The sequence below is a fragment of the Pipistrellus hanaki genome (assembly GCF_964339955.1).
Source record: "Pipistrellus hanaki genome assembly, chromosome: 1".
Lineage (NCBI taxonomy): Eukaryota > Metazoa > Chordata > Mammalia > Chiroptera > Vespertilionidae > Pipistrellus > Pipistrellus hanaki.
In genome coordinates, this window is record NC_140503.1 from 62,591,292 (window position 1) to 62,604,286 (window position 12,995).

General features: G+C 50.0%; 1 protein-coding gene and 1 pseudogene across 2 annotated transcripts in view; one reads left to right on the plus strand and one right to left on the minus strand.

Annotated features, from left to right (window-relative positions):
• Positions 1 to 12,780, minus strand: part of RAD51 (RAD51 recombinase) — a 139,556-nt gene extending 126,776 nt beyond the window's left edge. The window contains exon 1 of the mRNA XM_084904879.1: positions 12,769 to 12,780. The gene's annotated coding sequence lies outside the window, so the exon portion shown is untranslated. The remainder of the gene's footprint in view (positions 1 to 12,768) is intronic.
• On the plus strand, positions 1,203 to 3,522 carry LOC311632993 (ras-related protein Rab-7a-like; annotated as a pseudogene). Its single transcript has one exon. The product of its transcript is annotated as a ras-related protein Rab-7a-like (transcript).
• Positions 12,781 to 12,995: the final 215 nt, after the last annotated feature.

Here is a 12,995-nt window from a genome sequence, read left to right on the forward strand (position 1 = left end):
TTTGACCCTGGAAACTCCCAAAGAACTCCAGTTAGGACTTCCTCAGACCAGTAAAATTTATGAGTTGAGAGAGCCTTTTTTTTTTTTTTTTTTTTATCATCACACCAAACTTTCTTCCTTCCTCGTGTCCTTAGTGAAACAGAAAGTTAGAGCGAATGGAGCAATGAATATTGCTAAACCTTAGAGCCAGGGAAGGACAATTACCAACACGGGCAAAGCAGTAATAACTTGGTATATCCAGAGAAGGCTGGGTTGGGGCCATGGAGATAAGCTAAGTGTCTGTTACTGTTCTCTTCCGGAACATGCACTCATCACCCAGGGCTTGGCAAGGTTAGTGCTGGAACAGCCAGGCTTGCACCCAGTACCTGCTCCAGAAATAGGCTCCAGATATAGGCACAGCAAGTAAACAGATACCCTACCAGTTGTTGCTGAGGTGTCCTTCCCAGGCAGGCCTGCCCACAGGACTACTGCTGAGAGAGGAAGAGCCCGGAGCTACTCCCTGGCCCTGCCCTGGAATGAGTCCCTAAGGCTGAGAATAGCTGCCGTCACCCGAGACAGGAGGCATTTTCCTGAAAATTCCGAACTGTTCCAATCAGCTCTGGCCCTGCTTCAGTTATAAAATTCAAGACAGGCTTGGCTGGTGTGGCTCAGTGGTTGAGTGTTGACCCAGGAAACAAGAGGCCAGTGGATCAATTCCTGTTAGGAATTGCAGGCTTACCCTTAGTGGGGGGCATGTAGGAGGCAGCCGATTGATGATGTTTCTCTCATTGATGTTTCTATGTCTCTATCCCTCTCCCTTTCTCTCTCTCTAAAAATCAATAAAAACATATGTTTTTTTTAAAAAAAGATTAAAGAAAGGACACTGCCATAACAATGTTAGGTTTGTGAGAGGGCTGCTTACTTGAACCCAGAAGTGGGTTATTGAAGGCACAGATTCATTCATCTATTCTAACCAATATTTGTTGAGCCCCTGCACGCTTCAGGCTCTGTGCACGGTGGGGAATAAAACAAAGCCAGGCGCGGTGGTGGTGGAAGTGGGAGCAGGGCTGGAGCCTTGGAGAGCGCTGAGGAATCTGCTGGAACTGGTGCTTGGACTTCTCTGTCCCTGTCCTCCCCTGAGTCTCCTTCTTGGTGGGAGCCCTGGTGACTCGCCCGGCTCGGAGCCCCCAGAGGAGCAGTCGTTTGAAGGATGACCTACCTCTAGGAAGAAGGCGTTGCTGAATCTTCATCCTGGAAGATTCTGGAGCTGGTAAGACATCACTCATGAGCCAGTGTGTGAAGAAGAAATTCAGTAGTCAGAAATTCACAATAGGAACAGCCTTTCTGACAAAGGAGGTGATGGTGGGTGGCAGACTGGTTACAGTGCAGATGGGAACCTGCAGGGCGGGCGTGGTTCCAGGCTCATGGTGTGGCCTTTTCCAGAGGTGCAGGCTGCTGTGCTCTGGCATTTGACGTGACTTCCCTCAACACACTCAAAACCCTGGAGAGCTGGAGAGATGAGTTTCTCATCCAGGTCAGCCCTTGGGATCCTGAAAACTTCCCTTTCATGGTGTTGGGAAGTAAGATTGACCTTGAAAGCAGACCAATGGCCACAAAACAAGCACAGGCCTGGTGCTGCAGCAAAAGCAACATTCCCCAATTCAAGACCAGCGCCAAGGAGGCCATCAGTGTGGAGCAGGCATTCCAGACGATTGCACGGAATGCACTTAACAGGAAATGGAGATGGAGCCGCACCACGAATTTCCTGAGCCCATCACACTGGACAAGAATGTCCAGGCCAAGGCCTCGGCTGGAAGCGACAGTTGCTAAGTGGGCAGTGAGAGGAGAGCACACAGCCCTTCACGAACCAAGGACTTCCAACACAAACCCCCTCTCTCTGTCAAACAAAACATAGTGATCTCTCATATCCAGCTGCTGAAAGAAACCACACCAAACACACTCAGCCCTCCATACCACACACACACACACACAGATCTGACACAAGCAGACAGACTCCAGCAGCCCAGGCCTGTGATGGCTCCATCAGGGTCTGCCCACCCCCTGCATCCGCCCTCACATGGCAACAGGATGGGCCAGCTGTAGGAATTATTCTGGTGCAGAGTCAACATCAGAAGCTTATTCCTTTTGTCCACCGGGGAGAGAGAACTATTTACAGTTAATCTGTGCCTAATGAGTTATCTGATTTTTTTAATGGACTTGTGATCTTTTTACCCCATCACTCCCTGCTCTTGTCAAGGCCATCACTTGGGAAGGCTGGTGCCCTACGCTTCAATGCAGGCTCATACCCAGTATGATCAGGCCGAATTTTGTTTGTATCTGTTAATGCTTGTTACTTTTTAAAAAAATATATATCTTATTGATTTTTTTTACATAGAGGAAGGGAGAGAGATAGAGAGCTAGAAACATCGATGAGAGAGAAACATCGATCAGTTGGCTCCTGCACACTCCCCACTGGGGATGTGCCTGCAACCAAGGTACATGCCCTTGACCGGAATCGAACCTGGGACCCTTGAGTCTGCAGGCTGACGCTCTATCCACTGAGCCAAACCGGTTTCAGCAATGCTTGTTACTTTTAACTAACCTAACCAGACCTTATTATAGTATCTATTATATAAAACTTATTAGAAAAGAATTTTATAGTACATGTTAATATATGCAACCAATTAAACTGTATAAATTAGTGTAATGAAAACAAAAAACCAACCAAACAAAACCAAGCCACATCTTCCCACATGATGGCCTCGCTAATTAGCGCTGTAATCACCACTGTTATAGAGCCCAGGTGTGAGCCAGGGTGCTTTGAGAGCGTTTAGGAAGTCAGTGTGGTAGGTAGGAGGGAGGCTGTGTTAGGAAGCTGAGTCCAGAAAAATGAAAAGCAGAGAGAATGAAGGGATAGAGATGGAGGCAGAGAAGAGTCCCAGAAGAGGACAGCAGCATATCCATCTAGAAAGATGGTTATGGCTGCCATGGGTTTGACAAGTCTGATTAGAGGAACACAAATTCACATTTGGCAATGCTATGTCTACAGGAAATACAATCAGAGGGCTCATGGTTTCCCTTTTTAATTTCTTAGCTTTATTTCTTTGAAGTTAATTTTTTCATCTTACAGAACAAATAGAATCATGTATTTACCAACGATGGGTACATCAATATATCACATCCCACAGTCTGGTCTTCTGGAGGTGAGGACACTCCTTCCTTGAGATGTTGGGTCAATATTTCCTCTCCTTGAACCTGGGTAGACCTCTGTAACTGCCTTGCTAATAGGGTACAGCATAAATAATGTGACTTCTGAGTCTAGATCATATGTTTATGATCCACCTGGTTCTCTCTCTGTCAACATGCTCCTTGGGAGTTCTAACCAACAGGTAAGAAGTCTGACTACCTTGAAGCCCCCGTGCTAGAGAGGCCATGCAGAGATAGAGGTGCTCCCAGCAGTTTACTCCCTAACTGCCTAGATGTCAGACAAATGATCCAATCATTTCAGGCCCTAGTCTTATAGCTTCCCCAACTGTCTCTGCAAAGCCCTGAAGATTCAAGAACAAAATAAATTTCATGGTTCAAGCCACTAAGTCTTGGGTTGGTTTGATACTCAACAATAGATAACTGGTACACCATGACATACATTTTGGATTTTATTTTTTTAAAATATATTTTATTGATTTTTTATAGAGAGGAAGAGAGAGGGATAGAGAGCTAGAAACATCGATGAGAGAGAGACATCATATCGATCAGCTGCCTCTTGTACACCCCCTGCTGGGGATGTGCCCGCAACCAAGGTACAATACATGCCCTTGACCGGAATCGAACCTGGGACCTTTTAGTCCGCAGACTGACGCTCTATCTACTGAGCCAAACCGGTTTCGGCTGTTTTGGATTTTATGTAGCTAATTCCAGGTATTTGCATCCCTTTTAGTTTCTGACGGTGACAGAGTTTTTATATTCAGTGTGGAGAGGAGGAGATTGCAGGGGCCCAGCTGTGAGGTGGTTGCAGTTGTCTGAGAAGGAGATGATAGTATCTTGAGGACTTCTGTTTCCACTTAGGATGTGGAATGCTGCAAGAAAATATCACTCCCGTCCTAACTCTGAGAAGTAGCCAAATAGTTTACAAAACCATAGTTTTTCTTGAGCCCTCAGAAAGCTGAGGTCACAAGGCAACCAAGTAAAGCTCTTCAAGGAGAGAGAGACACATGTCCTGTTTAAACTTTAGCAGACCTGCGAGAAAGAGGTGGCTGTCATACAAGCAGATAAGAACCCAACAAAAATTGAACACAATTTATTTTTTATTTTATTTTTAAAATCTTTTAAAAAAAATACATGTTATTGAGAGGAAGGGAGAAGGATAGTTAGAAAAATTGATGAGAGAGAAACATCGATCAGCTGCCTCTTGCACGCCCCCTACTGGGGATGTGCCCAAAACTAAGGCACATGCCCTTTATCGGAATCGAACCCGGGACCCTTCAGTCCATAGGCCGATGCTCTATCCACTGAGCCAAACCAGTTTTGGCTATTTTTTTTATATATATACTTTATTGATTTTTTACAGAGAAGAAGGGAGAGAAATAGAGAGTTAGAAACATCAATGAGAGTCATCGATCAGCTGCCCTCTTGCACGCCCCCTACTGGGGATGTGCCCGCAACCAAGGTACATGCCCTTGACGGGAATTAAACCCGGGACCCTTCGGTCAGCAGGCTGACACTCTATCCACTGAGCCAAACCGGTTTTGGCTGAGCACAATTTAAAAGGCTACCCATGGGCTAGTGTGCACAGGGGGCAGTTTGCACTCACAGCTAGTGTGTGTGGGGTGAGGTGTGGGGGGTGGGGGTTGGGAGTGGGAACAAAACCAAGCTTCCAGGGCCTCCCCCGAGGTTCTGAGAGCGGGTGGGAGCACGGCCTTTCCTTCTTGGTGGTGCCGGCGCGTAGGAAGTGACTAAGGCAGCTGCTGGGACCGAAGACAGGCCCAGCTGCTTCCACTGTCCTCCTCTCTTGGAAGCAAAAGCCTTAAACCACTGGGGGAGGGGCAAATTCTTGCTTCCGGGAGGGGAATAAAAGCAAAGCTCAGCTGCTTCTGGGTGAGGGTGAAAAGCTCCTTGAACACAGGCAAAGACCCACTGCTTCTGGGGAAAGAACAGAAACAGGAACCCTTTACCCCCAGGGGAGAAGCAGGACACTCTCTTGGGCTGAAGATTCAAGCAAAGGTCTTCCCTGTTGGGGAGAGAGCAGGGCACTCTGGCCACCCCAGCCCACCCTAGAGAACAGGCTGCGCTTGGCTGTCTCAGGGAGGAGGGCCAGGAGTCCTGAGAAAGCCCCTCTCCTGAAGCGCAGGAGCAGGGGGCCTGCCTCAGACAAGCTGAACCAGGGGAACAGACACACAGGCCCTCGGCCTCCCTGCCCTGCGCCTCCAGGAGCCCATCATCAAACAGCGGCCTACCCCGGGGGAGGGCAGGCCTGCAGGGATGGATGGAGAGTGGAGGGTGGAGCAGGAACACAGAAAAACCTTCTGACGCCCCGGTCCCCACTCTAAGTTTCACTACCAGAGAAACTCGACGCCTGTGCTGCACTGAGGTGATGATAACAACAAAACCCAACCCTGCCTGAGCCCTCACTAGGTTGACTCAACACTCCCCAGACCAGCCAGCTGACAGAAGAGGCACGCCCACTTCCAGGCACAAATACTTTCTACCTCCATCTCTGCTGTTCTACACGTGATGGGCATTCCGTAAAAAAGGTATGAAACATGAGAGAATCCAAGATGGCTGCCTAGGTAAACACCTAGCCGCAGCTGCACACAACAATTTCAATAAAATACAACTAAAATATAAAATGGACATTACCCAGAACTACAGGAAAGTTGACTGACTGGAAAATCTACAACGAGAAGCAAGGAGAAAACCAGAAGGAAGCGCGGAGGAGCTGTAAAAGCCTAAGGTATGGAGACACGCGGCATGCGGAGAGGACGGAGCCGGAGAGGAGGGCTGCTGAGTGCCTGGCTGGCGTTCCCTAGCGGGAAGGAGATAAAACTCCGACTGCGTTGGGCCCCAGTTCTGACTGCCATCCACAGGGAGCTGGGCTGTAAGGCGGAACCCCGGGGGAGCGGCGAAAGGAGGTCCGGGAGGCGCGCAGATTAGGGACAGTCAGCTGTGCAGCGGAATTGCCCTGGGGGGAAGGAGACGGGGGCTCCAGACTGCTCTGAACGCCACCTCCAACTCCACTTCCAACTGAACTGAACCCCAACACCGGGCTCATTGGGGGAGAGCCTACTGTTTGGTAGCAGGCGAAAATCGAGGGCACCTTTCTCTCAGAGGCACTTGCAGCGAGTACTGAAGGACTCTGGGGAATACTGAGACTCAGGAGCTGCATAGGGCGGGGCTGACAGAAGCCTGAAATTCCACCCCATCTGTAGCTGCGAAATGCGACAACGAAACAGATCACAAATGAAAGAAATGGAGGACAAAAAGCGACTGGCTATAGAGTTCAAATCTACGCTTAGAAGGTTTTTCAAGAATTTCCTAGAAAAGATCGATAAAACCTATGAGGATATGAAAAGAGATCAACTAGAATTAATAAGGAATCAACAAGAAATGATAAGGGATAAACAAGAAATGATAAGGGATCAACAAGAAATGATAAGGGATCAACAAAAAATAAAGAATACATTGTCTGAAATAAAAAAATATTATACAGAGTCCCAAAAACAGAATGGAAGATCGCAAGAATCAAGTCAAAGATTTGGAACATAAAGAGCCAGAAGACACTCCTCCGCAGAAGCTAGAAGGCAAGAGAATCCAGAAAATTGAAGATAATGTAAGAAACCTCTGGGACAACTTCAAGCGAACCAACATCAGAATTATGGGGGTCCCAGAAGATGAGAGAGAGCAAGATATTGAAAACATACTGAAAGAAATAGTGACAGAAAACTTCTCCCACCTGGTGAAAGAATTAGACTTACAAGTCCAGGAAGCGCACAGAACTCCAAACAAAAGGAATCCAAAGAGGAGCACACCAAGACAAATCATAATTAAAATTCCAAGAGCAAAAGACAAAGAGAGAATATTAAAAGCAGCAAGAGCAAAGCAGGTAGTTACCTATAAAGGAGCACCCATATGATTGTCAGCTGATTTCTCAACAGAAACCATGCATGCCAGACGGGAATGGCAAGAAATATTCAAGGTGATGAATAGTAAGAACCTACAGCCAAAGATAATCTACCCAGCAAAGCTATCACTCAGAATTGAAGGCCAGATAAAGAGCTTCACTAATAAAAAAAAAAGCTAAAGGAGTTCATCACCACCAAACCAGAATTATATGAATTGCTGAAGGGGGTTCTTTCAGAAGAGAAAGCAAATAAAGATAAAAATTATGAACAACAAATATGTAATTATCAACAAGTGAATCTAAAAACCAAGGAAATTAAAAAAAAATCTGATGAACAATAGTAACTGTTGAATATAATAGAATCAGAGGTATGGAAGGGGAGTGAACTGACGATTCTTGGGGAAAAGGGGAGAGGGGGATGTGGAAAAGACTGAACATAAACTGTGCACCTATGGATGAGGACAATGGGGAGTGGGGAAAGGGCAGAGGATGGGGTGGGAACCTGGTGGAGGAGAGCAATGGTGGAGGGGGGGGAAGCAACATTTGTAATAATATGAACAATAAAAATTTATTTAAAAAATAAAATAAGTGCTTTAGAAAGAAAAAAAAAAGTTATGAAACACACTAAAAGGCAAGAAAGGAAAAAACAGCACTCCGCTGTCAAAAGAGAAATCCGTAGAACGAGAGCCACAGATAGCACAGGGACTTTAAAATAATAAGACCAGTATGTCGAGTGAAGAAAGGTGGGCCACTTGCATAAACAGATGTGGACTTTTAGTAGTGATGTGGAAACGGCAATTAAGTCAAATGGAAATGCTAGAAATAAGCCATGATATCAGAGATGAATTCCTTTAATAGGCTTTTGAACAAGTAGGCACAGCGGAGGAACCAGTGAACGTGAGAAAGGTCAACGGAAATCCAAACGGAAACAGAAAGAGAAATGTGTGTGAGGGTGGGGTGTGGGGAGGAGGGAGGTGGGGGGTGGGAGTGAGAACAAAACCAAGCCTCCACAAGCTGAGGGAGAATATGAAACAATCTAATAAACGTGCAATATGAGTCCCAGAAGGTAGAGACTGGAAATGGGGCAGAAGAAATATTTGAAGATTACAGCCACATGCGCGTGGCGGTGAAGTGCTATGGAAGCATTGGAAGGAGCCCTGGAGCCTGGAATGAAGTGAGAGAGCGTGGGGAGCACGGAGCATGCTCCCCATATGGCACAAGGTAGCGCTGGGTGGTTAGCAAGTGACAGTGCCGGCACCGAGAGCCAGGCCTCGCTCTCTCCAGAGCCCAGGCTCTTTGTTGCTGCGCAGTGCTGCCGCCTACAGGCCAGACCGGAACGACAGTGGTTCTCAGCGCCTCCAGTCCGCACTCCCCAGGCTTCAGGAGAGCCATCGATGCGCGGCCTGCTGTGCGTCAGTGTGAGGTTAATGCTCACCTTCCATTCTCCCCATCTCTCTTTCCCAAGAGTGTGTGTCACAGACTGTTCTGAGGGAAAGGTTCTTCTCCTCCCCAAAAGACAGACTCTCTTCTCCCTTCATGCTGTCCTACTATGCTTTTTTAAAGAATTGATTTCAGAGAGAAAGGGAGAGGGAGAGAGCGATAGAAACATCAGTGATGAGAGGGAATCATTGATCGGCTGCTTCCTGCACGCCCCACACTGGGGACTGAGCCCCCAACCCGGGTATGGCTGCCTTATAAGAGACAGTGAGTTCCCTGTCACTGGAGGTGTTTAAGCAGGTGTCAGAGAGGTTGTGAAGGGGATTCCTGCATTGCACAGAAAGCTAGATCAGGGGACCCCCCAAGGTCCTCTCCAGTTATGAAAGTCTGTGGTTGTCCATCGGAGATCCCCCCGGGCTTGCTTCTAATAAGTCAGCCCTGGCCTCCGAGATGACAATGACCCCTTCCCGTAAACACCCAATCACCTGCCAATAAGCTGTCAGAGGCTCAGCCCTCTCACACTTCTGTCTCAGCACAGCCTTGAGGGGCAGACACTGGCTGGGAGAGCACAAGACAGCTCTTGTGCTATTTTATATGGAGTTTCCTCTTGTGCTATTTTATATGGAGCATTCCCTGTGACAAGGACTCGTGTGGACGGGGTTTTCTTTGTGGGGAGAGCAGGAAGGAGGGAGCAGGGAGAGAGACAAAGAAGGGTGCGTGGCGTAGGGCTCCATCCCCCTGGGGTCACTCTGAGGACCGGAAAGATCTCAGCTCAGGATTCTCCCATTGAGTGATGGGGAAACGTGGAGTATAATCCCACCAGTGCCCGCCTCTCACTGGTGGGAGTCTGCCCTTCGGGAGGGTTAAGCTCTACTACTTCCACGCTGCCCTCTAGGGGCCGAGAGAGCCTCCGGCAGAGGAGGAGAGAGGTGGGAAGCTGGGAGCGTGCACCAGAGCTGTCTGCCGCAGCTGCAGTGGGACCAGAAGGGGCCAAAGGGAGGTGGGTATCAACAACATCTGCCATGGTCCCTCTCCTGCCAGGCCAGCACCATCTCCCAGGGCTGTGGGACCTGTGACTTTCACGCCCAGGCTCTGGGCCCGTGTGCTCACCAGGCTGGCTAGTTCAGCACGGCCTTGTCTGACTGCCCCCAGAACTCTCTCGCGCTCAAGTCTCCCTCTGGGCCCCGCTCCCTCCCTGGGCCCTGTCGGCAGAGGGACCAGGGCCGCGGGCCCTCCAGGCTGCCACCTGTTCCATTCCAGACCCACATAAGTCTGGAACATGTTATATTAGGGACGCTGGCTTCATTATCCCCTCCACACTGTGGTCAAGGTCAGGGTAAGTCAAAAGCTAGATGGGCTTCAGAGTTTTCCCTGTGGATGGTCTTTATTCTTAAGAAATAATGAGACCATTCTTATTTCTTAAGAATAAAAAGCTAAGGATGACCAAGAGCTCAAAAGACCCCAACAGACCTCACTCAGAGCCTCAGAGCCACTTCCAAGATGGGAAATCATTGCTCTCATGTTGGAGGCAGGGTCCTGGCCAGACCTGGGGGACCAGTCCCTGCTGGCCCACCACTCCCCTCACTTCTCCTCTGCCCTGCCTTGGTCAGAGCTCTGAGCCTGTCTCTCTCCCTCCCTTTGCTCCTCTCACCCTCTCACCCTCTCACCCCTACACTCCTCTGGTACTCACTGATTTTCCACTTGGGGCCTTCTCTCTACTTTCATGTTAATCACCTCCAGGGCTTTATGATCTCTGATATTCACACTCAATGATCCCTAATTTTGCCTCATTGCTTACCATCCCGTCCCGTGTTCTGATGCCCATTTCACCTCCTGGGAGAGGTGAGGCTGAGAACAACGTTTAGGAAGAGTTTGGGGCAAAAAGGAACCGGCTGCCTCCCAAGCGCCAGGAGGGGCTGGTGGATGATGGGATTGTGTTTTACCTTTGTTGGCTTAGGGCAGCGGTGAGGAGCCTTGGTTCTGCCAAGGGCCATTTGGATATTTATAACATCATTTGCTTAATATAATTCACATAATGCAAATTTATGTTGCTATGAAAAAAGCTCCCAGGTTTATTGAATTTTGAGTCCCGCCTGTGGCTGCCTGGGCAGAGCCAGACCAAATGATTTCATGGACCAGACGTTCCAAAGCCCTGCCTTCCGCCAGGGTCTGTCCTAGGGTGACAACGGTTATCCAGGCGGAGGAAGAACCTGGCTGAGACCTCAGAGAGAACGAGACAAAAAGAAAGCTCCTGGACACAAGCCCTGCTCAGCACGGGCCCGCTCCGTTCCTCTGAGTTTGGGGTTCCCTCTCCCTGTGTCCTCATGGGTCCCCTGTGTCTGTCTCTGTCTCTTTGTCTTTATCATCTCCCTCTCAGACTCTGCTTTTGCTTTATTCACCCCTCAGTCCTGCATCACGATGGTTCTGTGACCGTCTCGCTCTCTTGCATCTTCCTACTTTCTGTGCCCCTCAGTATACTCGTTTCTCTGTATCTCCATCCGTCTGGGTGCCTCTGCCTTGATCTGTTTTTCTGTGTCTGTCTGTGAGTCTGTCTGTATTCCCAGAAGCCCTATACCCCGTGCATGCCGGGCAGGATGGCTTTTCTGAGACAAGGCCGGGGACGGCCACCAGAGAAGCAGAGGTGGCTGAGGACACTTCCATTCCCGCAGTCGTCATGGTAACAGCGAAGGCAGGCCGGGAAGGGGCATGAGGAACCACGTGGGCCTGACCTTTCCGTGGGTGTCAGGTTTGAGCGGGAGCTGGGAAAACAGCAACAACCGCTTCCCTCCGGTCCAGCCCGCCGGCTCCGGGCCGCGCTGCGAGGAGAGGGGGAGAGACTTAGAACTGGGACAGCTGGCCGCTGAGTGAAAGGACAGGGGCTCGGCCACGGCGTCCAGAGAAGCCCGGGAGAGAGGGACAGGAGCACAGGCAGGCACACACGTGCATGCACGCGGTCCCAGGTGGTCACCCAGACTGCCCTTGTGAACTGACCTGTGGGGGGCGCTAAACCTCATTGCTGGAGGCCTGGCTTCCACCTCCCTGGCCCCTGCAGCCCCCGGTGGGTGGCTATGAAAGGTCAGTGCCCACACTCCGAGCTCCCTCCCCACGGCTCCTTCAGATCAAATGCCGCCTTCTCCATGCTGCGAGAACCTTTATTGCTCCAAGGAAAATATGCTAAGAAAAAAGAGCCAAATGACTCTTTCAAAAATAGAAAATATTATAAATGCAAAACTCCAAAGAGAGATACTGGAAATAAAAGGCGTTCCAATCCCGCCTCCGCTCCTCCCAGCAGTAACGGGCCTCCCCCAGCGGCTTCCCAGGCCTGCCAGGCCGGGGGCGGAGATGAGGACGGACACGGGCCGGCTGTTGCTGGTGTGTGAGGGAGGCTCGGACTCACAGCCCCCCCTCCCAGCTCATACACACGCTCTCCACTCCTTCCCCTTTTCCTGGGGGAGCAGACATGCAGGCCCAGGAGGGGGTGCCCACAGGTACCCTGTTAGCCCTCAGATCAGCTCCCAGGGAGCACAGCTCACATGAGGGTCTCATTTCCAGACCTTCCAGTCAGGACCACACAAGAGATCCCAAGCCTCTCGGGCACACTGCTGCGGAAAACAAGACCACAAACTCAGAATGAAAAATAAGGGCTTGCCCTGACTGGTCTGGCTCAGAGGATAGAGCGTCGGCCTGCAGACTGAAGAGTCCCAGGTTCTATTCCAGTCGAGGGCATGTACCTTGGTTGTGGGCACATCCCCAGTGGGGAGTGTGCAGGAGGCAGCTGATCGATGTTTCTCTCTCATCGATGTTTCTAACTTTCTATCCCTCTCCCTTGTTCTCTGTAAAAAAACAACAACAAAAAAAAAACAACAATAAAATATATTAAAAAAGAAAAATAAAATAAAAATAAGGGCTTGTTAGATACAGAAAATCCACATCCAGGGAAGACATGAAGGGGCACTGACCAGACCAGAGGCGGGTGACTTAACAGGCTAGCACTCCAGGCTTTCTTTTATCCAGCAGACACCCCCGCCCTCTCCCGCCCTCCCCGGAAACTGCTGCTTCAGCAGGCAGATACCTCTCCTTCCCCCACAGGCTTATGTGCTGCGGGCCTCTCTCTGGGAGTTGATTGACATCACCTCCTAGCTACGCTCCTACAGAACCATCGCTGACCTTGTGCGTCCAGAGCAGCGGGCAGAGGGCAGGAGCGCAGCCGGTGCTCTGACAGCCCAGGCATGAGGCCGGGCTGCAGCCCAGGCACACGCACTGCACCACTGCTCCTCCCTAGCTGTGACTGTTTCCCTGTGCGGGACCCAGCCCAGGACCAAGCCCCTCCTTTTTTTGTTCTAGGCCCTTTCCCTGCAGTTCAGCCTTTTCTACGTCAGCCCCTCAACTCGGCCCTGACCCCCGCAGCTCAGCACCCGGGGTTGGGACAGTTCCCCGGAGATGCTGGCCGGTCTCAGACCGT